The sequence below is a fragment of the Macaca fascicularis genome, chromosome 10 (assembly GCF_037993035.2).
Source record: "Macaca fascicularis isolate 582-1 chromosome 10, T2T-MFA8v1.1".
NCBI lineage: Eukaryota > Metazoa > Chordata > Mammalia > Primates > Cercopithecidae > Macaca > Macaca fascicularis.
Genome location: NC_088384.1, coordinates 78,092,919 through 78,120,384, shown reverse-complemented (window position 1 = coordinate 78,120,384; position 27,466 = coordinate 78,092,919). Strand labels below are relative to the sequence as shown.

General features: G+C 39.3%; 1 protein-coding gene across 39 annotated transcripts in view; it reads left to right on the top strand.

Moving 5' to 3' along the window:
• The window catches only part of PLCB4 (phospholipase C beta 4), a 409,930-nt gene that overhangs the window by 136,452 nt on the left and 246,012 nt on the right, over positions 1-27,466 (top strand). For 24 of the 39 annotated variants that reach the window (XM_074004800.1, XM_074004802.1, XM_074004805.1 and 21 more), the window contains one exon: positions 8,788-8,850. The gene's annotated coding sequence lies outside the window, so the exon portion shown is untranslated. Of the gene's footprint in view, positions 1-8,787; positions 8,851-12,269; positions 12,315-13,582; positions 13,700-27,466 lie in introns of all 39 variants that reach the window. The other 15 variants (XM_074004803.1, XM_074004798.1, XM_074004780.1 and 12 more) reach the window with 2 other exon arrangements.

Here is a 27,466-nt window from a genome sequence, read left to right as displayed (position 1 = left end):
ACCCCTTTGCAGGGCTGCAGGCCACACTCACCTCTTGGCCATGGACATGAGTTGTATCTGTCTGAGTGCAATGCATGTGTGCTTGGCCACTGTCTTCTGCTGTATCATAGATGCAGTAATAGCCGCTATTTTATACTGTGGAAGCACAGATGGATGTGCAGACAGTTGCCTTAAGAGGACGGGTCCCAGGGCCAGTGTGTCAGGGGTGAATTCCTGCTCCTTTGCTTACCTGTCATATGACTCTGGATGAGTGAGATGACTACTCTGTGCCTCAGTCTGCTCATCTATAACCATTTCTATTTCATAGAGTTTGACGAGATATAATGAGTTAGTATACATAAAACTCTGAGAGTGGTACCTGGACATAGTAATTTCTCATTGATTGGTAGTTATTACTGTTTGCTTCTGACAGTTTTGCTCTCTAATCAAACATGGTTTTGAAGGGAGATTTCTTAAGGATTCTCATTTTTTTAAGTCTTATCTAATAAGCCATGTACTAGTGGATATGTTAAGCAGGATTTTAATTATATTTAAACTTTTACTCTTTTTTTGAGACAGGGTCTTGCTCTGTTGCCTAGGCTGGAATGCAGTGGTATGATCTCAGCTCACTGCAGCCTTGACTTCCCCGGTTCAAGTAATCTTCCCACCTCAGCCTCCTAAGTAGCTGGGACTACAGGCATGTGCCACCATTTCTGGCTAATTTTCTGTATTTTGTGTAGAGATGGAGTCTCACTGTGTTGACCAGGCTGGTCTCTAACTCCTGGAGTTAAGCAGTCCTCCCACTTTGGCATTCCAAAGTGTTGGGATTACAGGTGTGAGCCACCACACTTGGCCTGCTTTTACTCTAAATATTAGTGTGGTTATGTATATGCTGCCTCTGTGTAACTTCCCAATAACCAAGTCAGTTGAATGAAAGAGCAGTTTAAATCGGTTGACACCATGTACAAAATATAACCTAATTTAATTACAACATTTTGGCCCATGTTATTAATTGGATACTCTGTTCTAAAAAAAACAAAACAAAACAAACAAAACCCAAATTTTTGGTCCTTCTAGGTACTGAGTATGTGTTTGCTGCTTCTTTTAAAGAGTGTCACTTTTCTAGACATCTAGTTTCATAAGGTTTAGTTTAAGGTAAAGAAGAGAAACATCTCTCATAGATGTAGAACTTGGTAGAGTACAGATATTCTTTGCGTTAGATATGGAAGCCCAAGAACATTTGGGACCATTGTTAAAAATGTACTGACTGGTTTTATTTAGCCTCTCTACTGGTCAGTTAACTTTTCTTGTGACATAGCTGCAGATTCAAGCCTGAGTTACATAGATGACAAATGCATGCTAAGTTAGGTGTAACAGGCAGAATTCTAAAGTGTCCGTCCAAGACTACTGCCCCTTGGTTTACACTTCCTGTTCGATCCCTAGGAATGTCACTATGATGGGATGTCACTCCTGTGATTAGGTTATGTTGCATGGCACAGTTTACTTTAAGAATAAAAGTTTGTCCTCGGTGGACCCTAAAAGGGGTTGGATTCAAGAGAGAAATGGATTCAGAGAGAAAGATTCCATCGGGGAGATTCTCAATGACTGGATTTGAAGATGTTGGGGGCCATGTGACAAGGAGTGTGGATGGCATCTAGGAGCTCAGAGTGGCCCCCACAGCCTGAGTGAACTTGTAAGCAGATTATTTCTCTGAGCCTCCAGAAAGGATGAAGGCTAACCAACACCTTGATTTTAGCCTTGTAAGATGCTGAACAGAAAACCCAGCAACTATGTCTGGACTCCTGACCGACAGAGCTATGAGCTAATGAATGTGTGTTGCTTCAAGTCACTACATTTGTGGCAATTTGTTATGCAGCTGTAGAAAACTAAGACAGGAAGGAAACTAGGCAAAAGAATGTAGGCTAGAGATTGCAAAGCCATTCCCATTATTTAGAGAAAAATAACACCTATAAAAAACTTGTAATGAACCCCTCTAAAAAGCCCTGTTTTGCGTTGTAGAGCCAGTTACCCACAGTAAATGACAGACAGAGGAGCTGTAAGTTTTCTGGGCAGAGTTTACATGCTTTCTCAAACTGGCAGTTTTAGACACAGGGAGGGGCAAATGAATGGGTAAAATAGCCCTTTTTCTTGGTGTTTACTGCATGATGGCAAAGAAAAAATACAGAATAGGAAGTTGGAATCCCCTCCCTTCCATGCTTATACATGTTGCTGATGAGGGCTTTCATTTAGGGATCACTCACTTGGGTGGGTGAGAGGAGAACATAGGTGACGGAGTTGGCTGGGTGGAAGTGCTCTGGAGGGTGGGGGCTGTGGGGACCTGAAAACCCAAGCTTTCTCTGAGGGGACAGATGCCTCTCAGCTGTGGCTGAGTTGTCTGCAGCATTCTGTTGCCAAATCATCCAAATTTCTAAGAGAAGCTAGCAGTCCGGATATTTATGTGTAATCTCTCATTTTTAATATGAATAAGCAGCTAAAACTTTAAAAGATCACCATGGATTCATATAAATATACATGTGGCCAGATCAGAATGCAGCCTAGAGAATTAGTATATGGGGGCAGTTCCAGAGACTGAGAGAATTGGAGGGTGTGAGTGCCATGAGTTCTAGGAGTTTTGTCTGTTTTTTTCACTGCCATATACTCAAACTGAGAACAGCATCTAGCACACAGTAGGTGCTCAATAAATATTGTAGCGTGAACCTCAGGAAACATAAACATATTAATACCTTACATGAATATATAAAATATGATTGCATTGGCAAAACTTGTTTCTAAGATTTGGTTACTTTTAATGTCTAGGCATGGTATGATTTGGGCTAACACAGTGTCCTTTTGGCCCCCTCGCTTTCTTTTCTTAACCTGTGATTCATTTGGGGGCTTTTATGGAAGTCATTAGCTATGGCAGAACAAAGGCATTGATCCCTTTTGTGTTGCTTGGGTGCCTTGCTCCTCTCATCTCATCTCACTCTGACCCTGACTTCTGAGATGAGTCCTAACACCACCTGCATTTTACAGACAGGAGCTGGTTTCGGAAAGGTGAAGACAGTTGCTTGAAACTGCACAGCTGGTAAATGCTAGTGCTCAGCTCTTCTGACTGCCAGGTCTTTGCCCTTCACCTCTGTGCTTGATACTCAGCATGCACTGGAACCAGTCATGTCAGCATCACCTGAGAGCCTGAGCTTCCCACATGCTGAGTCTCAGGCCCTCCCTCAGAACTACAGTCAAACAATGTGCATTTTAACCAGATATATTGGTGATTTGTATGTTAAAGTTTGAGAAGCATTGTCCTACCCCACTGGATTCTAAACTTGGGTTATTGCTGAATCACTTTTATGGATTTGGCCAAACCTGTGTTTTACCTGAACTTATGACTCATCTTTTCCACTTAAATATATTTGCTTAAAAAGAAAATACAACTGTGATAAATAATGATGGTAATGTGGTAACATTACTATTATAAGTAACTGTAAATAATTATAGTTATGTACCCAATAGAAGTTATGTACCCATTCAATAGAAGAATGATTCCATTTTCTATAAATAGAAGGTAAGTGATAATGTCCATGCACTCTACATTACCTCTCCATGTACCATTGTAAAATATCTGTATTTTAAGATGGTACATGGAAACTGTACCATTAATAATAAAGTGTAATAAACCGTGAAATATCTCTTCATGGACCATTAGTGGGAGTGTGTTCCACTTTGGGAAATAATGCTGTGGTCGATTGTAAAAATGTCCACAAGGTGTTTCCCACTGTACGTTCATGCCTTTGCAATGCGCAGTGCCCCATCAAGAGGTGGGACTATTTCTCTGTGTTTTGAATGTGGGCTTGACCACGTGACTAGTTTTGCCAAATGATATGTTAGCCAATGCGATCCATCGGAGGCTTGGAAAGTACTTGTACTTTGGGGCCTGCCTTCTTGCTTCTCTTGCAAACTTGTGAACACCAAAATAAGTGGCTATTGGTTTAAGCTACAGAAGTTTGAAGTCTTTGTTATATTGCACAAACTCACTGACACAACTGCTTTCTAACATTCTGTTTGCTTGCAAAACAATAATTTCCGTGTTCAGTATTAAGTCAGAATAAAATGATCTGTTTTGGTTCAACCTTGCCCAATTATTCTTCACTTTAAAACAAAATCTAAATATTGAATGTCTTGGGGGAGGACATTACGTGCTAGTCTTTTTGTGTTCAGTACCTATATAGATTCACTAAAACAGGCATGGCAATGTCACCTTCAAATATTTGTAGTTTTTTTCCTCCTCTGAGAAATAAAAGCTTCACCCTTGGCTAAAGTTCCCCATTGCTTTGAAATAAGACTTTGTAAAACACTGTGGCATGATTAGTGGTGGTTTACAGTAAAATGTTGGTGTTTTCTTATGGCTTGAAGGCAGTTCCATACATATGCTTTTCTTTTATCAGGATAAAATAAAATTGGGTATTTTCCATCACAAGGAATCCCCTGAAGAATCACAATAAGAATTTTTAATATATATAAATGTTACCACTTACTGTGTTTTCTTGAAGAATGTGCGTAAGTGTTTTCTCATTTTTGGAAAAAGCTGACTGATATTCACTGGCAAACTCACTGAAGTATAACCCTTTTTTTAAAGACTGCTTTCATGAAGTATAATTTACATACCATAGAATGCACTCACTTAAAATGTACAATTCAATGGTTTTTAGTGTTAATATATTTGAAGCATTGTGCAACTATCAACACAATCTAACCTTTGAATTTTCATTACCCCAAAAAGAAATCCCATCGTGCTCCTTTAGTCGTAGAGAGCCACTAGTCTGCTTTCTGTTTCTGTGGATTTGCCTGTGCTGGACATTTCATATACATGGGAACATACCGTATGTGGCCTTCACGCTTGGCTTCTCTCCCTTAGCATAATTTTTTTTTTTTTTTTTTTTTTTAGACAAAGTCTCACTCTATCACCCAGGCTGGAGGGCAGTGGTGCGATCTTGGCTCTCTACAAACTCTTGTCTCCCAGGTTCAAGTGGTTCTCTTGCCTCAGTCTCCTGAGTAGCTGGGATCGCAGGCGTGCGCCACCACACCCGGCTAATTTTTGTATTTTTAGTAGAGATGGGATTTCACTATGTTGGCTAGGCTGGTCTTGAACTCCTGACCTTAGATGATCTGCCCACCTTGGCTTCCCAAAGTGCTGGGATTATAGGCATGAGCCACCATGCCCAGCCAGCGTAATGTTTTTTTGAAGTTAATTCACATTGTCATGTGTATCTGTGTTGCATTTTTGAATTGCTAGATAATATTCTATTACGTGAACATACTACACGTTTTGTTGATATGTTTTATCAGTTGATGAACATTGGGATTGTTTACAATTGGGCTATTATGAATAATGCTGCTAATATGAAATTTTACATGTAATTTTTATATGGATATATGTTTTCATTTTTTCTTGGGTTCATATCTGGAAGTGGAATTGCTGGGTTACTTCGTTTTTAACCATTTGAGCAACTGCTAGACTGTTTTCCAAAGCAGCTGCATCATTTTACATTTCCACCAGCAGTGTACGAAGGTTCTGATTTCTCTAAATTCTTGTCAACACTTGTTAGGTCTTTTGATTATAGCTTTTCTAGTGGCTGTGAAGCAGTGTCTCATTGTGGCTTTGATTTATATTTCTCTAATGGTTGAGCATCTTTTCATGTATTTGTATATCTTTTTTGGGAAATGTCTATTCAGGTCATTTGCCCATTTTAAAATTGGGTTATTTGTCTTTTTCCTGTCCAGTTCTAAGAGTTCTTACATCCTGGATAAAAATTCTTTATCAGATTTCCTGTTCTGTGCGTTCTCTTTTCACTTTTTTGGCGGTGTACTTTGAAGCACAAAAGTTTTTAAAGAGGTTCGACTTATCTTCTTTTTTCTTTTGTTCTTCATGCTTTTGGTGTCATACCTGAGAAACCATTGTTCTAGCCACAAAAATGGTGTCACCCAAGATCATAAAGATTTCCTCCTATGTTAGATTTACTTTTAAGAATTTTATAGTTTTATTTCTGTGATTCACTTGGAGCTAATTTTTGTCCATGTTGTGAGGTAGGAGCCTATCTTCATTCCTTTGCATGTGAGTATTCAGTTGTCCTGGCACCATGTGTTGAATAGACTGTCTTTCCCCATTGAATGCTCTTGATACCTTTGTTGAATGAAACAGCTTTTGTTTGCGTTCACACTGATACAACTCTGGGATTTGCGATTTTGTTTACCTATTATGGGAAAACAGCTTTCTTCTTTGAAAGACCAAAACATGTGGGGAGACGTATATAAACACCCCAGACACACACACACACAGCCTCTATCTGTCTCTAACACACACACACTCATGCACACCGTCCCTTCTTTACCAAAGCCCCATGTAATACCTTCATGACCCAGAATAATAGTATTTGAAAGGAAAAGTTGACATGCTGGAGCCTTCATTCACGTGTTACTACAACTCCAAGTCAGTGGCAATAGTTTGGCTGTGATATGCCAGTAGCTAAATAGTTCATGACAAATTGCTTACACTGCTTAACTTCTTTGTAGTTAAGTATTTCAACACTGGCTTTCCCAAATGTTGCAATATCCTATATATGCCCAGAATTAGAAAGGTTTATGGAACAATGAAGCAGTTTATGTTAGATGGTCACTAGGGAATTAAAGAAGAGAAGGGAAAACATGTGTCCAGTCTCTAAGTCTTTGATTATGAAATGACTTGGGCAGCAAGTGGTTTCTCAAAACGAGGAGCATGGTGTGGCAGGATCATTAATCTAGGAGCTTTTTGGGAACTCGGCCTGTTTCATAGCCTCAGGAGACATAAAAGAGTCGTATAGTTTAATATTCCAGCTCTAGGTAGGCCACCTAATTATTCAGCATTCAACAAAGATTTATTGAGCATCTACTCTGTGCTAGGCATTATGCTAGGTATTGGGGAAATACCTAATGGTTTTCAATAACACATAATCCCTGTCTTCATGGGAGTCCTATCTTCGTATTAAAACATAATTACGAATACAAATGTAATATTGAAAATCTAGTAAATGCCATGGAAGAAGTGGCACTGTAGGGGCTAAACATGGGTGAGGGTGCCTGTGTTTGAATGCCAGCTTTGTGTGATTCTTGAATATTCAACTTCTTCATTCCCTTTTCTATAAAATAAGAGTAATCCCAGTACATACATTTTTGAGTTTTTATGTGGATTATAAATCCCAGCCTGCATCATAGTAAATTGTCACTAAATTAGTAAAGTCAGGGTACATGATGCTGTGTATTCCCTAATTCTGTATATTTGAAGTGGGATGTTGCTTTCTGTAGAGACTTTGGAGTGAATTGGCTTTTATTCCATTTTAATTATAAAAATAATTTGCTTCATGGTAAAATATTACATAATAGTTAAGTGTTAGGTTAAAATCAAAGACCCTACCCTTTAAAAATTTCCTTTTGGTACTAGTCCCCTAGAGGGAACTAGAGGTAGCCACACTCAATGTTTCTTGTTTTCCCTCCAGATGCGTTATTTGTGTATAACGATATATGTCTGTGTATTTACATATAGATTAGTGAGGTTTGTCTTAACACATGGGGTCATAGTATCCATATTACTACCCTACCTCAGATTTTTTAAATTAATAAAATTACCTGAGAATTTGTTTCCATGTCTGTTCATATAGGTACAGATTTCCTCTCTTGTTTTGCATGGTGTAGTCTTGTATTATATGAATGTACCAACCTACCTGAGACCTCATTAAAGGACTCTGCTGTAGTCATCTCTATACATAGATTTGACCTTCACAAATTTCAATTCAAACTTTACAGACACAGTTTTCCCAGGTGTCATCAGTTGCTTCTGCCTTCTTACCACATGGAAATGGGCTTCCCCTTACTTTTGTGTACTTATTATTATTATTATTATTTTGAGATAGAGTTTTACTCTGTTGTCCAGGCTGGAGTGCAGTGGCACGATCTTTGCTCACTGCAACCTCTGCCTCCTGGATTCAAGTGATTCTCTTGCCTCACTCCCGAGTAGCTAGGATTACAGGCATGCACCACCACTCTTGGCTAATTTTTGTATTTTTTGTAGATATGGGGCTTTACCACGTTGACGAGGCTGGTCTTGAACTCCACTCCCAAGGCAAGTGATCTGCTTGCCTCGGCCTCTCAAAGTGTTGGGATTATAGGCATGAGCCACTGCACCTGGCCACTTTTGTGTACTTCTGACAGCACCTGGAACTTTCCCTCCCACTCCACCTTGAAAAGATCCTGAAATCTAGATTTCAGCCAAATCAGAAATCCAGTGTCAAATTCAGAATCAACATAAACAACTTAATAACAAAGACAATACAGAAACATCCATAAAAAAAGACTCTCTTTGCAGATAGATGTAATTCTGCTATAAAAAGAGTTTTTTCCAATTACAGTTCATCTAAGGACATTATACTGCTAATCAGGAAAAGATAATTATATTTACTCTGAGAAGGTTTTAGATAGCCTTGTTGTTCTATTGCTGCTTAATTATTTTAATAGATTAAGATGCTGAGTAGGATATTAGCAGCATTGTAGAGACAGTGTATAAACTCTGTTGGCTGGGTGTAGCAGTAATAATTCTGATATGATGACTGTGTGTCTGTGTCATTTGTTTGCAACTTACGCCATTTTTTTTGTTTTGTTTTACTGACGTTTTTAAATTTACATATAGATTCTGATTTTGAAGTGCAAAGGATTGTTTTTCTCCATGAAAACTCTGAAAGTCCTTTACATTGATTTGTCTCGTCTGTGTCTGTTTCACAGAGGACACTGCTGCTGTGAGTTTGACGAAGTGGACATCACCTGCAGTCGGTCCAGAGCCGCCCGGTGAGTACTTTATAGCCTGTGTGGAGAGTCTTTGGTTGTAGGGTATCCCTTGATCAAATTGCTGTTTATTGATTTATTTATTTTTTGAGACAGAATTATTGCTCTGTCACCCAGGCTGAAGTGCAGTGGTGCAATCTTGGCTCACTGCAACCTCTGCCTCCTGGGTTCTAGAACTTTCAGTCTGTAAGATGAATCCCTTCATTCTGGCTGATGCTGCTTCTGAAATGCCTCTCAAAACTGGTTCACAGACATCTTCCTTGATGTGGCAGAGCATTAAGCAGGATCTCCCAGCACTTTCAAGGTTCAAGTTTATTAATTTCACTACTAACCGTGGGCACTTTACCCTTTGCTAGATTTTCTACTTACTCTCTGCTATAGTGTTGCCTGCATTTAGTAAACATCACATGTTTTTGAAGTGATCATTGTCTATAATTCTTTCTGGGGAGAAATGTATGTGACTTGTTTTCAGTCCTGTGCAGATTTTGCTTAAGAAGATTCCAACTGATGTGAAAGATCACAACTGTGCACATTATCAGCAAAAATCCTCCATTTTGGGGGAACTACCAGGGGATGGTGTAAATAAATTCTTCCAGTGCTCCCCTATTGGTTCATTTTACAAACCTTTAAAGAAACGTGAAAAGGGGAACTGGAAATATCTTTATATGGCTGATTTGTTTCATTTATAAACTGTAACTTGCCAATACTTGTATTCCAGAGCCAGAATTCTAGTGAATATGAGACATTGTTCTTTTATAATCCCTTGATCAAATTGTTGTTTATTTATGTATTTACTTTTTTTCAGATGGAATTCTCACTCTGTCACCCAGGCTGGAGTGCAGTGGCATAATCTCGGCTCACTGCAACCTCTGCCACCTGGGTTCAAGCAATTCTCCTGCCTCCACCTCCTGAGTAGCTTTACAGGCACATACCACCATGCCTGGCTAATTTTTGTATTTTTAGTAGAGATGGAGTGTCACCCTGTTGGTCAGGCTGGTCTCGAACTCCTGACCTCGTGATCTGCCCGCCTCGGCCTCCCAAAGTGCTGGGATAACAAGCATGAACTGCCCCTGGCTCAAATTTCTATTTTTTAATTGCTGTTATAAGCAAAGCATTTGGACTATGTATCATTTCTTACCTTCAGGAACAAGAGGTCATTTTATAGGAATGGCATGAACCAGCAACTTTACTGTTCCTCTCAATAGGTCCTCCTGGAGGATCTGTTCCTCTGGGCTATTGGCATTTAATGGCAGAGTTTTTTCCTCCAGTGTGTTGCATATCATGTGAGATACTTCATTATCTTTTGGCAGTGACTGTGGCTGATTTTCTTCCGGCCTTTCCATGAGGGGAAGGAAGAATCGCACAACCCGACACTTCTCTAAGTGATCAGTGTTTAATGATGACAAGAGATATCCAGAAAGTAGATTTATTATTGAATGTTCCTATCTATTTTTAGTCAAGTGCACTATCTTTTACTACTCCCCAAGGGTGACTCATAAACCATGTCTTAGTAGGCAAAGAAGAGTTGGGGACTAGGAAGGACTGAATAATTCTCTAGGGACTTTAAATCAGTGTGGACACATCATCTGCTTTTCACTCCTTCGTCACATTAATCTGGACTATCCACTTTCTCTGTGTAAGAGTTGTATTATCCTTAAATAGGTCATTTTTCATCAGCTGTATTTATAAATGGTTCCTGTGACGAATTACATGCTTAGTGAATATAAACACTTGATTCAAGAGTCCAAAAAAAAAGAACCCCAACAGAGCTCAGAAGTTTTGTTAAACATTTTAAGTTCAAAGAAGAAATTCCTCTACATTAAGGAGTATAAATGCTATACATTTAATTTTACAAAGGCTTGGCTGGGCGCTGTGGCTCACGCCTGCAATCCCAGCATTTTGGGGGGTCAGGCGGGCGGATCACGAGGTCAGGAGATCGAGACCATCCTGGCTAACATGGTGAAACCCCGTCTCTACTAAAAATACAAAATATTAGCTAGGCGTGGTGGCGGGCGCCTGTAGGCCCAGCTACTTGGGAGGCTGAGGCAGGAGAATGGCGTGAACCTGGGAGGCAGAGCTTTCAGTGAGCTGAGATCCTGCCACTGCACTCCAGCCTGGGCAACAGAGCAAGACTCTGTCTCAAAAAGAAAAAAACAAAAAAAAATTTTACAAAGGCTTTGGATGGCTCCAGATCCTGGGCTGAAGCACAGTACCTGGGCAGTATACTCTCGTTCTCACCCAGTAGGACCTGATTAGACTTGGAGCCCCAGACATCACCTGGTGGTTGATTGCTTATGTTAGTCCTGCCTTCCTTCCAGAGAATCCTTCCATATGTCCCTCATCCTCTTCTAAAAACAAAACCATTTGGCCTCTACTCTAGCATCATTCACTTGCTACATATCTTGAATTGTGAGTTATTTTTTAAAACACTGAACTAAAATCTGATTCTTCTATAATATCTTCCCATACTCAAAATTGGAAACATCTAGACTCTGGAACCTGAGCATTTCTGGCTTTGTCTTGAAATGCCTGCTTTACTTCCCCATACTTCCAACAGTGAGCAGCTCTGACTCTATGTTAGTTCTAAATGTATTTTTTAAGCCCATTTATATGCAGAGTAGGCATTCAGAATATGTTCATATTCCTATAAAGGCAAAGGTATATTTTGGATCTTGCTTATATGTCACATTCAGTTTAGCTTTTTTTTTTTTTTTTTAAAGTGTTGGTCAATAAACTCCTACAATAGAAAGTATTTATTTAGAGAACAAAATGACTGTTTTTGGATGAATTATCCCCATCCTTGCGTTAAGTGACCTTTGCATTGGGAGCTTTAGATTGGCTCTTGCTGAAGAGGAATGCCTTAGTTTAGTCCAATCAAAAACTGCCTTCAAGTTTCAGGAAAAGAAAGTAAACAACCCTTGATAACTTCTCCCCTATGGTATTTTAGTTTGGAAGATACTCTCTTCTTCTGAAAAACCTACCTAACGTTGGGGGTGCTTTCTTCCTTTTAAATTGTTTTTATTAAATATTCATTATAGACTGGGTGTAGTGGCTCATGCCACCCAGCATTTTGGGAGGCCAAGGGGTGCGGATCACCTGAAGTCAGGAGTTCAAGGCCAGCCTGGCCAACATGATGAAATCCCATCTCTACTAAAAGTACAAAAAAATTTAGCTGGGCATGGTGGCGTATGCCTGTAACCCCAGCTATTTGAGAGGCTGAGACAGGAGAATCGCCTGAACCCAGGAGGTGGAGGTTTGCAGTGAGCCGAGACTGTGCCACTGTAGCCCATCCTGGGTGACAGACGAGACTACATCTCAAAAAATATCTATATTAATTATATGCAGAATTTATAACGTTAGTGTTAGGCATGCAGCTCACCAAACTTAATGTTGTCTTTTCTTTCATTTTGCCTCTACATTAGAGCCTTACTCATCGTCCTGTCTTCTCTTACACCTTGGAGACATAGGTATGTTGTGCCAGCTATTAGTGTATTTTTTCTTGATCTAAGATCTATGGCCTAAGGTTGCTGCAATGCTCTATAGGAATAAGGATACTTCTTATTACCCTGTAAATACTGCAGTTATTTCAAACTCTTGCGTGTTACAGAAGCTCTTACCCATGGTACAACAATAGCAAGCACAAAAACCTGTTGTTTCTTTCACATTTTCTTAGAGCACATTCAGGCATGCCAAGAGTCGTGAGATGAGCTCTCCAGAAGCAGAATGAGAAGAGGATTTCTGCACAAGTGGTTTATCAAGGCAGGGTTCCCAGGAGAAACCAGTGAGTGGAGGAAGGGAAAGGAAAGGGAAGAAGCCAAGCAGGGGGATGATTTAATCTATGTGCCTGCCCCAGCCTGATCCTGGGCCAGAGTTGGGGGGGTGCAGTGGGCAGCTCTGGAACATAATTGCTCCCTAGAGTCTATTCCACTTCAAGGCAGTAGAGCTGGGTTTTTCCACTCCTGCATCAGTCACTGTCTGTGGGCAGTTAAGAGAGGGCTATAAACTTCCAAGCACCTCTGCTCTCTTCATCTGCAGGTGAAGCAGCTTCGGTGGTTGAAGAGGGTTTTTCTTAAGAAATCCTGGTACCATCCCTTAGCAGCAAAGCACACAAAAGTTGGGAAAGGGCACACAAGACCATTAAAGGAACCCAGTGTTATCTGGGCAGGACACTAGAGTGTCTGCTTTACCAATCCACGTTCCATCTTCCTCCCTTCCTTACTCCTGTGGGCACAGTTTTAATCTTTAGCCCATTTCCTGGTGTAGGTTAAGCACTTTCAGTGGCTACATAGATTCTTTTTCCTCCTCTGAAAATGGAGTGAGCTACTGCTTCAAAGAGCTAAGTCCTAAAGTAATTGCAGTGTTGGGAGACACCTAGGTAACTTTCAGTGAGTAGAATTTCTACATATATTAGAGTTTTAGAAATAGAAAACCTGACATTTCAAAGCTTTCCTTAGTAAAATCATGGATAATGATTTCAGTGCTCTGAAAGAAGAGGTGAGGATGCCATGTGATTGTATGATTGGAGATTAGTCTTACTAGAAACATTTCCAAGCACACATGTTAACTTTATTATTCTTCATTCTCATCTCTTTTAGCCATCCTTTATTTTATTTCCTAATAGTTCACCTTTGCCTTTGAAAGTATTTTCTTTTCATAAGCCTTTAAGGGAAATATATAGTGTTTCTTGGGCACCTTCTTTTTTTTATTTTTTATTTTATTTTATTTTATTTAACAGGGTCTGGTTCTGTTGCCTAGGCTGGAGTACAGTGGCTTGACATAGCTCATTGCAGCCTGGAACTCCTGGGCTCAAGTGATCCTCCTTCCTCAGCCTCCTAAGAAGCTGGGACTACAAGTATGCACCACCATACCTGGCTAATTTGTAAAAATTTTTTTGTAGAGATGGAGTCTGGCTATGTTGATGAGGCTGGTTTGGAATTCCTGGCCTCAAGTGATCCTTCCAACTTAGCCTTCCAAAGTGCCGGTGTGACAGGCATGAGCTACTGTGCCCAGCCCTCTTGGGTGCCTTCAATTCAGTATAGCACAAAATTTCATGATTGTTCATCTGATGTCCTAGACCAGCCAGCACTGTCCAATAGAAATATTATGTGAACAACATAGGACATTTTGAATTTTCTTGTAGCTTCATTAAAACAGCAAAAAGAAAGAGGTTACAGCAACCTAAACTGGAGGCTGGAATGTCCAGAATCACAGGTGAAATTAATTTTAGTTACATATTTAACTTAGCATATCCAAATAATTATTTCAACATTTAATCAATGTAAATATTATGGAGGTTTTACCTTTTATTGTCTACTGAATATTTTGTACTTAAAACAGAGCTCAAGACTAGCCATACTTCAGTGCTCAAAAGCAACATTTGACTCGTGGTACCATATTGGCCAGTGCAACTTTAGAATATTATAGAGAAACTCTGGTAAAAGGCTTTATTCTCTTTGAATACGAGTCTTAGTCAATGCTCCTGAATCTCCCAGCTTGGTAACACTACTCAGTAAGGAAGCGAGGCAGCACTGTGGTCCAGAGAGAGTGAGCTGAACTGTCCTTGAGGTGCTATTGCTACTTCCATTTTTGGATTTAGTGCCCTGTTGTACATGAATTAGGATCAAAACGTTTAGGTTTGGCAGCCCAGATGTCACTGATAACCTTCAAAGGTTACTTTTAGAAGATAGTGGGCCTTGAATGGAGAGTAGAAAGTAGAAAAATTTTAAAGAGGAAAGGGAAGGGTATTTCAATGGGGAAAAAATCTGTATATGTATGTAGTGTGTTTTGGGGGAGGATTCTAGAAAAGTTTGGGTATAATACTTTTATGCAAACTCATGGGGCAGGAGTGTTACATATACAACGAGAAATGTATAGTTGGTGGTCAAACTGATACCAGGCTCAAAGAGTCGAATTTTGCAGTATATGAAATGAGATATCACCATGATATAGTATGTATGTTAGGACCTATTCTGGTTATTTATTGTTGTGTAAGAAGTCACTTAAAGATATAGTGGCTGCAAACAACAGCAGTCACCTTTTTACTTCTCACTTTTTCTGTGGTCAGGAGTTATGGAAGGGCCCAGCTGTGCATTTCTGGCTTGGGTTCTCTCATGCAGTTGCAGTCAGGTGGCAGCTGATGCTAGAAGAGCAGGCAGCTGGTATGGCTCAGCATTTATTCCTCTTCACCCAGTCTCATGTGGTCCTTTCTGTACAGTCTCTCTTCATGGGCAGCTTTATCCTCATAGCATGGCAGCTTGAGGGCAGGGGGACAGCCTGCCTGGGCTTCAGTGTGATTATTCTGCCCGACCAGGTGGAAGCGGCATTGCTTTATGACTTGGCCTTGGAAGTTATGCATGGTCACCTCCATCACGTTACAGTAGTCCTCTCTTATCTGTAGGGGTTACATTCCAAGACCCACAGTAGATGCTTGAAAGTGTGTTTAGTACCGAAGTCTATATATGTTATGTTTTTTTCTATCTGATAATCAAGATAACTACTAGTGGCCAATGAGTGGGTAGCTAGAGTGTACAGCTTGGATAAGCTAGACAAAAGGATGCTTCTGGATGGGAGAAATTGCATCGTATTCCTCAGAATGGTACACAATTTAAAGCTTATGAATTATCTCGGGAATTTTCCATTTTGTATTTTTGGACTGTGGTTGACCTTGGGTACCTGAAACCATGGAAAGCAAAATAGCACCTGCCCAGTTTCAAAGGGAGGAGACTTATGAGTTCAACTCTCAGAGACAGGAGTGTTGAAGTCACAATGTGCGAAGATAGTGATGCAGCTATTTTTGGGCAATATCATCTGCCTCAGGGACCCTCTCCATTGCCACTCCTGTATGTGTCTTGCTCTCTTGAGCTGTGCTCAGTATGAACACAGCTTTCATTCCCGGGCAGTCTTCTGTACAGTGGCTCTGTCTTCTTTCCTTACCCAGTAAGCTGAACTCGGCAGCCCTTAACAAAATGTAAAGTCTTCTGCTTAGGCACTGAATGGCCAACCCTGGCCCTCCGTTTGTTTTTCTTTATCTTCCCTTCTTTATTGTTAGAGGCCTTCCAAAGCAGTGGGCAAACACCAACCCCAGCTGTTCTCCTCTCATTTTTTAATTTGTGGAGGAATTGAGAGAGAGGAGAGAGAAAGAGCAAAAACAAAAAGGAGGAAGAATTTTCTAACCCCTTACCGGTCTTACTGAAAAGACTTGTCTTACCTCTTCCACCTAAGGATGTCATCTCCAGAAGACAGAATTCTTCAGTTTGGCCAACTGCCAGGTTTTTCTTACCATCTTTCCATTTCTAGGGTGATTCTTTCGCTCTGTCTCTTGCTCTCCCTGGCCAACTGGGTTTCTCCTCCCAAGGTGATTAGAAGGAAAGAAGAAAAGCATGGGGCCAACACCAAGACCTTTGAGAGAGAACTTTCCTAACAGTTGCTAAGCTCAACATTCTGCCAAATACTGTTCCCCCTGTTTTCTAGGAAAATCCCTCTCCTTTGCCAGAATCTCGTCTTTACCTCAACATGGGCTCTGAAACTAGGTGCATAGTGAGCACTGAGTTGCTTTCTTTTCCTTCCATTCTTTTGTGAAGTCATGGCTTTCAAATGGAAAAGATTGAAATGCCAGCTGTGTGAGAGTTTAGGTGAAGCATGCTGAGTTCTGCAACTTATTTCCTATGAAATGGATTCAAAAGAGCTGATGGATGGATAGTCTGATGAATGATGGGCTAGATTTTCAAAAAAGCTAGTAGCATAAGGTGTTCATTGTAGAATCTAGCTGGTAAGTATATGGGTATACTACCCTTATATATCACATAGTATATACATATGCTGTATAAATATACATAATATTAATTTTTTTCAACTTTTTAGAAGAAAATGTTAGAGAAGAGAAGCATTAACCATAAATTATAGTAATGGGATACATTTGAAAACAAAATATTCGTTTTCTACTTAACAAATGCTTAAGGCTTGTCCTGGTTTTCAGTTGAACTTTTTAAAAGGTTGTATTAGCATTGTTAAATGTTCTACCTTCAGTTTACCTTCAAGGTTTGAGGGAGCTGGAAAACATCTAACAGTCCAGTCTAGAAAAATAGTCTAAAATTCTAGCTATTGCCCTTAGATTTTGTAGTTTCTTTAAGCTTGCCACATATTGCTTGTGAGTATGCTATTGAAGTCATTATGATATTATGGTTGTCTTTCTGTGTCATTTCCTAAGGGCCTTTGTGGTGGTAATAATAAGAACTTCTTATTCCAAAGATAGGATTTCTTGTCTCCTCACCTGTTCCACACACTCCCATGTTAAATTGGGCATTCTGAATCTTTTCCAGAACTGAAACATGGATTTTTCCCCCTACATTGGGAATGTTTGCTTTGTTTTGTCTGCTTCTATAAGAGAGAGGGGGAAATATAAATCCAATTCAACTCCCTGGATTATTTTTTGATATATCAATAAAATGTTTAAAGTCATTGGAAACTCTTGCATTTGAAAAGTTCTTAACTATTATACTTTTCTGAAATGAAAAGAAGAGCAGGTATCTTGTCTTTGCTGTCCTCAGGTGGGAAAGGGCAGCTTGCTGAGGACTGAAGACTAAAATAAACCCTCCCAGGAGAGGAACCAGCCGGTGACCTTGGGCTGCAACCACCTTGCAGATCAGCTGCTTCATTCCTTTCCATATTTTGTGGCCTGTGGGGGGAATCAAGTGTCACAAAAGCAGGAAGAGAGCAGTTTGAGGAAGACTGCAGAGGCGCTGCTGGTAAAAGTGCTGACATGATCTCCTGACCCTTTCCGTATAGCTGGAGGACTGGTGGTTTTACAGCGACCATTCAGGTAGCTGGGAGGAAGCAATCTTCCTGTGAAAAATAAGCTGTAAGAAACTGTTGCAACAGTTGTGTTTTATTTTTTATTTATTTTTATTTTTTATTTTTTATACTCCCCACGTAATAATAAAGCAGTCTAGAATTTGGATAGATGTTAGATTTTTGCTTTGGAGATATGTTAAAGAGCCCATACTGAGCTAATAGAAAAGTAGAAGTTAACCCACTACTCTGAGCAAGTAGAAGTTTATTGAAAAACTGAATGATGGCTCTTGGTGATTTTTAAATTTGTCACCTGGCTGGATACATCACAGTGTGGTGGGAAGAATGTGAGCTCTGAAACCTGGGACCTGGGTTGTCCCACCTGTAGAATGAGCACAGTATCACCTTTTTCATTGGTTTTGGAAGTATTGACGGGGGATGGTGAATATATAGGACTTTTCTTATTGCAGATATTCAGAATCTTCATCCCCATTTTCCTTCCTTTCCTATAGATGTTGACATTATAAAACAAGACTGTTTCATGAGGCTCAGAACTAATTTCTAGTGAACTCACTTATTTCTCCTCCTCTGTGGGCTTTTGCTCTTTCTTCTGTACAAGTAGAAGGGAATTAAGAGTCTGCAAGGCACTGGTGTTGAGAAGCTCGGGGTATCACATTATTCTCACTTTGGGACCCTTTTCCTACCTAATGGTGCTCTGACTTTACACAGTGACATTTCTGTGGATTCTAATCATTTTACCTTCCCATTAGCAACAGCAAGTGTTCTGATTTCTTCCCATCCTCACCAACATTTATTTTCTGTTTTTCTTTTTTTCTTTTTTTTTTTTTTTTTAAATTAGAGCTTTCTTAGTGGGTAAGAAATGGTACCTCCTTGTGGTTTTGCTTTATGTTCCCTAATGACCGATGCTATTGTTCACCTTTTCACTTGCTAGTTGATCATTTATATCTCTTCTCTGCCCTTTGCCCATTTTTTAAGTGGGTTGTCTCCTTTTTTGTTGTTGTTGAGTTAGTTATAGGAGTTTTTTTATATGTACTGGGCACTTGATCCTTTTCAGATATATGACTTGAAGATATTTTCTCCCATTCTATAGGCTGTCTTTTCATTTTCTTGATAACATCTTTTGATACACAAAAGTTTTTAATTTTGACGAAGTCAAATTTATCTATTTTTTCTTTTTTCTCTCACTTTTCTTGTCATATGTAAGATCCATTCATATTTTGTTGTTATATTTAAGAATCCAAGTTTATGAACAGTTACCCTAAGGTTTACACCCTATGTTTTCTTCTATCAGTTTTATGATTTTTAGCTCTTATATTTAAGTCATAGCACCATCCTGAATATGATGTGAGGTAGGGGTCTAATTTCATTCATTTGCATATAGATATCCAGTTGTCCCAGCACCATTTGTTGAAGAAAGTATTCTTTCCAAGATTGAATCATCTTGGCACCCTTGTCAGGAGTCTATTGGCTGTAGATTTGTGGGTTTATTTCTTGATTCTCAATTCCATTGCGTTGCTCTATATGCCTGTACTTATGTCAGTGACACACTTGTGTTTATTACTGTGTCTTTTGTAGTAAGTTTTGAATTCAGGACATGTGAGTCCTCCAGCTTTGTTCTTTTCCATTATTATTTTGGCTACTTGGGGCTCCTCTTGAAGGAAGAGTTTTATTTTATAAATAAAAATGTAATACTTTTCTTATTGTTTTGTCCTGTAGTGATTTTTCAACTATGTTATTATAGCTCAGGAGAAAGCAGCAACTCCAGTGAATAATCATGTGATTGCATATGGGGTTATTATAGGCATGCTACAATCCAAGGGCTTCTCTTACTTAAAGTTTTACATTCTAGAAGGCCTGGAAATCTTGATGAGAACTGCATCAGTGGTATTCAGAGCAAAACCAATGCACAGACTGCTAAGTTAAAGCTGCTTGTTAGAATTCCAAGGGGCCATATTCCAGCAGCCTTTTGGAAAAGAGCAAATGTACGAGCTTCTCATTTGCAGTGATAACTAGACATTGTCCTGATTTATGCATATGTTTGCCTGTACTAGTTATTGTCTTCAATTATAGAAGCAATTTTGAAAACAACTTTCTCTTATGTAAAAGAAAGCTGTGATACAGCATCAAAATCAGGAAAAAATCAGAATTGTGTTGAGAGAGTAAGGAAGAAGGCAGGTGATTTTGCTGGGATGAGTCACATTTGTTTCCAATATGTTTGACCTCTAGACCGTTCCTTTTTGAGTAGAAGAGGCGATGTAGGATTTTCCTTTTGGAAAGAACTTTTAGCTGTGAATCCTCAGCAACTGTTCTTTAAGCACTTCCAGATGGTCTTTAGAGTCCTCATCTAATGGAAGCTGAGAGATTGTTCTTGGGGGTTAGGAGGTGGGGATAGAAAACTGCTTTAACTACTGGATACCTTGACAATGGGAAACTATAAGAAGGAGACACATGTGTTTTTCAGCTGACCCTCATCAAAATACAATTAGAAGTAGGTACATATGTGTGTTTTTGTGTATATGTGTGTTTATGTGGGCATGCATTAGACACTCGTGAGCCCAGAGCACTGAGTGAAAGACTTCAGTAACTATAATGGGAGAACTTCTTGGATTAGACAAACTAAAGGAGGTAGGAAGAAATGGGCTAGGGCAGAAGGCCCAGGGCCATCTTCGTGGGTAGAGGAGGTTGACTTCCGGGCCCATGTGTAGCCTCCTGAAGCTGAGATGGAGAGAATGCTGAGAAGCAGATTCCTAAGAGGCAGCGGATATCAACAGGCATGACTCAGGGGCCAGCCAGAACTCACCACTAAGGTCCTTGGTCTTCACAGTTTGACAGGAGCTTTTGGCATCGCCGTGAGGATAACATTCTCATCTGGTGCAAACAACAAAATAAAACAAACCCCATGGTCTTAGAGAGTGCCTAAGACATAGTGAGTATTTAACAAATGATAGCTATTATTTTTGTTTAATATACAAATAGAGTGGTTCTTAAAGGTCATCTCATAAAGCAGCCTTTTTTAAGGATCTCCTGAGGAAGTGTGGACTACAGTCTCCTGTCTGATTCATCCACTGTGAGAGTTTGTTGCCCTACGGGAGTGGAAGGACTAGCAACAGTAAAATCACATTAAATGGGTACAGAATGAAGCTCCTTTCACTGGATGTGTGCTTTCGGATCTATTATAAATGTGAGTAGTTGTCATTTTTTAGCCACTAAAATTGATTCAGAAATTCTGCAAACAAAGGAAGGATTTTAGGATGCAGTGCAGCCAGCAAAAGGCCACACGTCCCCTGCTTGTGCTCAGTGCCTTTCATGGAGGTTATCATGCAGTGTGGAAGGTCAGTAACCAAGTGCATGCTGCAGGGAGAAATACCAAACTGTCAACAGGGATTCCCTCTCAAGGTGGCATTGGAGGTGGAAGTTTTACTTCTTTGTTTTATGTTTTCTCAAGATGTGGTGAACTTATTTTTTTTTTTATTTGGTACCTTTTAATACATCTAAAAACAGTTTTTACAACAAATCTGGGTTATTTGTGTTTAAAACTTTTTTTCTTCAAATTTGATTTTAAATTCAGGGGTCCATGTGCAGGGTGTGCAGGTTTGTTGCATAGGTAAACATGTTTCATGGTGGTTTGCTGCACAGGTCATCCCATCACCTAGGTATTAAAGCCCAGCATCTATTAGCTATTCTTCCTGATGCTCTCCCTCCCCTTACTCCCTGCCCCCTAACATTTTTTTTTAAGATTAAAAAGGAATTATCAGAGTGATTATCAGGGAAAAAAGCTGGGAAATATATTACACTTTTTTTTTTTTCCCCACAGGTAGTGAAAATCAGCTAGGGCTGATAACAAAATACCATAGATTGGATGGCCTAAACCCACAGTTCTAGAGGCCAGAAATCCAAGATCAGGGTGTTGTCAGGTGCAGCTTCTTCTGTGGCCTTTCTCCTTGGCTTGCAGATGGCTGCTTTCTCTCTTTGTCCTCATGTGGTGTTTGCAGTGTGCACTCACATTCCTGATGCCTCTTTTTGGTGTCCAAATTTCCTCTTCTTATAAAAACACCAATCACACTGGATTTGGGCCCACCCAAACAACCTCATTCTAACTTAATAACCTCTTTAAAGATACAGCCAAATACAAATACAATCATGTTCTGAGGTACTTGGGGGCTAAGACTTCAACATATGAAATTTGAGGGCAGTGGGGGCTAAAATTTTGTCCATAATAAGCAGTATAGGGATAAAGGAGAACATAGATAAAGGAGGAACTAAGAACCAGAAAAGTGGGTCAAAGTTCAGGGCCATGAAGTTAAGAAAAAGTTTTAGGAGGGGAATCTGTAGACTGATAATGGGAAAGAAAGGATTTCCCTGACTGACCAGTGTCTCAGTTAGCTTTCACAAGATAACAAACTACCCTCAAAATTTAGTGGCTTAAAACAGTAGCCCCTCATTTAGCTCCCAATTCAGTGGGTCAGCAATTTAGGCTGGCCTTGATTGGGAAGTTCTTTTGGTCTCCATTGGGCTCTCTTATGGGTCTCTGGCCAACAGCCAAGTATGCCGAGGGCTGGGTGGTGTAGGGTGGTCTTAGCTGGCATGGCTTATTTCTTCTCCGTGTGTCTCTTGCCTTCCTGCAGAGTAGTTTGGGCTTGTTCACATGACAGCAGCAAAGTACCCAGAGTACGAGAGGAAAACCATGCCATAATTTCTGCCACAATTCTATTGGCCAAGGCAAGTTACAGGCCAGCCCAGAGATTCAAGAGGTGAAGAAATAGACCTTTTTAGGTGATGACTTTAGGAGACAAGGATTGTTTGACTGCCAAGTCCTGTGGCCTGTTATATTTTATATTAATAACAGACTTTGCTTATATCATGTATCAGAAAATAATAATCTGGAAAGGAATTACAAGTGTATTTATTTATGGGTGGTAGTTCTTTATTCCCAAATTTGGAGACGTAGTTTAATCAAAACATTTCTTACAGTGCTGGTTGTCTTTTATTTTCCTGTGTTGCTTTGTCATCCAGAACACTGGGAGAGATCCTAGGAGAACTCTGGGTGATAGTTCCCTTTTCTTCCCATATCCTACTTTGAATGAAGCCTCCATGGATGAGGTGGCCCAGGGGAAACCTCCAGCTATTATCTTGTGGGGTCAGGTCTTATGAGACTCTTATAGGAGAACTGGGTCTTTGGGGTCTTGTGTAGGGAGGTAACTTAAGAAAATTCAGCCATAACACCTTATACTGGAGATTATGCTGCATATAAACCCTCTTGGAGAGAGCTGCCACCTTCTTGCCATATTCGCTAGACTTTGGTATCCACATGGGGCTCTGTTAAGGGAGTCCCCCCCCATCTAATTAGTTCAGGTGTTATATAAAAAATGATGTATATAGCAGTGCTCCTTAGCCTCGTTGTGGGATAGTGCACTGAATTTCTGTGGAGATGGGGAAGAACATATTAGCATTTTATAGGGCAGAGAGAGGAAACTTGTGTGTAGAGTCTGAAAATTTCAGTATTAAAGTTTTATATTTGGAAAGCAATCATAAAAATTTTAGTACATTTACATAAAAAACATCTTGGCAGATTCTTATATAGTTAAACATGTACTTACCATATGACTCCAGCAATTTTACTTCCAGGTTTTGTTTCCCAAGAGAATGAAAACTTACATCCACACAAAGACTTGTAAATGTATGTTCATGGCAGCTTTAGTCATAATAGCAAAAACTGGAAACAACCAATTTTCCACCAACAGGTGATGGATAAAAAAGTTATGATGTATGCATGCAGTGGAGTACTGCTTAGCAATAAAAAAGCAACAGGTTGTTGATACAAACAGCAACTTGGATGAACCTAAAAAACATTCTGCTGGGCGAAAGAGGCACCTCACAAAAGAATAAATGCTGTGTCATTTAATTTATAGAATGTTCTAGAATAGGCAGATCTAATCCATAGTGATAGAAAGCAGATCAGTGGTTGCTTATATCTGGCATGTGTGTATTGAAGGGGGGTGATGACAAAAGAGTCCAAAGAAACTTTTGGGTTGATGGACAAGGCTCTAAGATCTTGATTGTGCTGCTAGCTAGCATAGGTACATTTTATTGCATATAACACATACCTTAATAAGTTTTGCAATTTGGGAGGAATTGCCTGTGTTTCTTGTAATACAAGACATCATTACCCTAGAACAATGTAAAATCTTTACGATCATCAAAAGGGAACATGGGTTTAATTAAAGATTAAAGCTTTGATCTACCTTTAGGGATTATTTATTTGTCTCTAAATTGTCTATTGTTGAAAACGGTGGGCAGGAATAAGCAAGAAAACCATTTAGAGTCTCATCATGTTATATACCTGGCTCATGTGTCTAAGCCAATATCTTCTAAATTAAAACCAAATTTTAGGAATTCTTCAACAGAAGTATGGAAACTTCACTTATTTAGTTGAATTATGGTAGCTACAGCTGGGTAAATTTCGCAGGTCATTTTCAACATTTGATGCAGTGCAAAGGACTAAATATCAGGTTTATGGTTTATAGATCATATGTTTATGTCAATCAAAGAGTTATTTCTTTGATGAAAACTGAGTGATAAAAGTGGGCAAATTTTTATGTGTGCTTTGTGAGTTCTGTAAGAGACAAAAGTAAATAAGAACAGGAGAAAAATAGTCCCTTAGAACTATCTGGAAGCATCCAATCTAGTCATGCAGAACTTGCTGCTAAAATCCTATTTTGTCCTGTTCACTCTCCGATAGTTTAAAAGATAAAGCTGATATGCAGCCATAAAAAAAAAGGATGAGTTTGTGTCCTTTGTAGGGACATGGATGCAGCTGGAAACTATCATTCTCAGCAAACTATCGCAAGAGCAGAAAACCAAACACCGCATGTTCTCACTCATAGGTGGGAACTGAACAATGAGATCACTTGGATTCGGGAAGGGGAACATCATACACCGGGGCCTATCATGGGGAGCGGGGAGGGGGGAGGGATTGCATTGGGAGTTATACCTGATGTAAATGACGAGTTTCTGGGTGCTGACGAGTTGATGGGTGCAGCACACCAACATGGCACAAGTATACATATGTAACAAACCTGCACGTTATGCACATGTACCCTAGAACTTAAAGTATTAAAAAAAAAAAAAAAAAAAAGAATGACCATTAACAAAGAATGGTTAAGGAAACCAACAAGTTGTTAAACAATAATTATTATTTTCTTAAGATGTGAATTAAATTTTAGTTAAAGGGACATTCCTGATTAAAAAAAAAAAAGATAAAGCTGAGAGGAAAAATATGTTTGTAATATGTTTATTTGGGTTGAATGCTTGATGTAACTTAGTAAGAGCAACTTCTTTGCTTTTAGCATCAAAGATTTTATTAATTCCCAGATGTCATTCATTCCCCATAGTGCTAGAGACAGTGATTTATATTGTCAAAGGCTGGCAATGCCAAAATGGAAGCAGATTTTGTTTTACTTCTTAAGCCAAATTATAGTCTAGTTGAAATTACTCAAATGTATCTCATTTTAGTTTCATTTTGATAATCCAAAAATGAGTTTCAGATTTCATCTTCTAAATGTTTTAATGTTAAATGATAATGATGCTGACCTAAAAAAATTTTATGTCTCCCTCCTCATTAGTGTTTGCTAAATAGTCACTTTTTTGTATTTTTTTCCTATCATTTGTTCATTCATTTAGCAAATATTTATTGAGTGTCTACCATGCACCAAGCACTGTTCTAAACACTTGGAAGGGAGCAATGAACAAAGACACATCCATGCTCTCATAAAGGAATATTTTCTAATAGAGGGAAATAGATAATAAATAAGTAAACACGTGAAAGAACAGGATAATTTCATGTAGTGATAAACAGTAAGAAAATCAAAGGAATTGGTATGGTAGAGGCTATGGTAGGATAGGTGATTCATTTGGATTTATGGTCAAAGAAGATTGTACTATGAAGGTGATGTTTGAGCTTAGATCCAAATGATGAAAAAGAGCCGGGAATGTGAAGAACTAAGAGTAGAACTTTCTAGATGGAGGGAACAGCAAGTAAGGTTGCTTGTAAGTAAGGTTGCAAGTAAGTTTGAGATGAACTTATGTTCAACTAACAGTGGCCAGTAGGGAGCAAGTGGTAGATTAAGTCAAAGGGGTAGACAGCAATTCGATGCTTAATCACCTTTAGACTCGTAGGAAGGAGTTTTTAAAATTGCTGATATTTCTTGTTTGTTTTAAATGGAATGGGAATTTATTGATAGGCATACTCTGATTTCTATCTTAGAAAATCACCGTTGTAGTGGAAAATGAATTGGGAGTGTACAGTTGGAGATAAACTGGAAGCAGAAAAGCCAGTTAGGTAGCTATTGGATTAACACAACAGTAAAGGCTTATACCTAAGTGCTGGAGGTGGTGATGTAGAGAAAATAAGCAAGTTTGGGAACTATTTTCAAGGCATGTCAGTAGCAGATGAGTTGGATGCAGACAGTGAGGTGAATAAAAAAAGGCACTGAGGATGACTCCCAGGGTGCCAGATTGAACAATAGGTAGGAAATTTACTGAGATGGAAAAGACTAGAGGAAAAATATGAATAAGAAAATCAAATGTTCTACTTTAAACTTTAAAGCTTTATATGCTTATTGAGTGTTTGAGTGGAAATGGCAAGTAAGCAGTTGGATATATGTGTCTGGAGCAGTCAGATCTATGAGAGCTAGGGATGCAGAGGTGAATAATGGAAATAGAGATGGCCTCTAAAGCTTTGGGGCCAACTGTAATCACCTAGAAAGAGAAAATACATAGAGGTGGGTCACTCAAACATGCAGAGGTTAAGCAAACCAAAAAAGATTAAGATTGTGGACAAGTGGTGGGTGAGGTCAGGAAAACCTTGGAGAGTGTAGAATCACTGTCACTAAGAAAGAGAAAGTTTCAAGAAGGAGAGAGTGGTCCATTGGGTCAAATGTCCAAGATGATTGATGGAGTCAGAAAAGTGATGGCTGAATTTCACAACCTGGAGATCATTGAGGGCCTTGATGAGAGGAAAGAAGAATTGTAATTGGATTGGCCTGAGGAAAAGACGGTAAGGAACCAAAATCTTCGTAGGTTGACACTTGTAAGATGTTGGGTTGGGGTAATTTTATCATTGAAAAAGGGCATAGGAAAAAGACGCTTGTTTCTTTGAGGTTACTATATGACATAATCATTTTAGAAAGAAGTGTAAATATCTAAAGAAGGATTACTGGACAATGCTTGAGTGTTCACTTGAGATTTGGTCCTCATGTGTTAAAAATAAAGAACAGTTTGTTTGGCCATCAGTTTTCTCCAGCCAAACTCCATTACTGCAGTTGCTTAGTAGAGAATGAAGTGTAACCATGTTTGGTGAATTAGCAAAGCAAGTATTCTGGAAAGAGAATGAGGCAAGGGAGTGAAGAGTGATTGTAAGAAATGATGGACAATGGAATATAGGATGAGGGACACCTGAGGACTGTGATGGATAATGAAAGTGTGGTAGGGTCAGTGGAGTGTAGGCCTCAGATTGGTCATTATTGGACTTGGAGTTCTAATAGAGAAGAGGACGAACATTGGGCAAGGAAGGGGTGCTTGCATCTGATTTTGAAAGCAAGTACAGTTGCTGGTGATGATGATGTCAAGCAAATGCACATTGGCATGGCTGACTGAAGTTGAGTGGACAAATATACAATTGGAAGTTAAAAAGTCAAGGGTGTTGACCTCACCTTTACTCCTGTTAGGCCATAAATGTTAAAATGTATTGATCCATAGTACTTGAGAAAAATATGTAATAGTGTCTAAGTTCCCTTTGACTGTGGTTGATGTA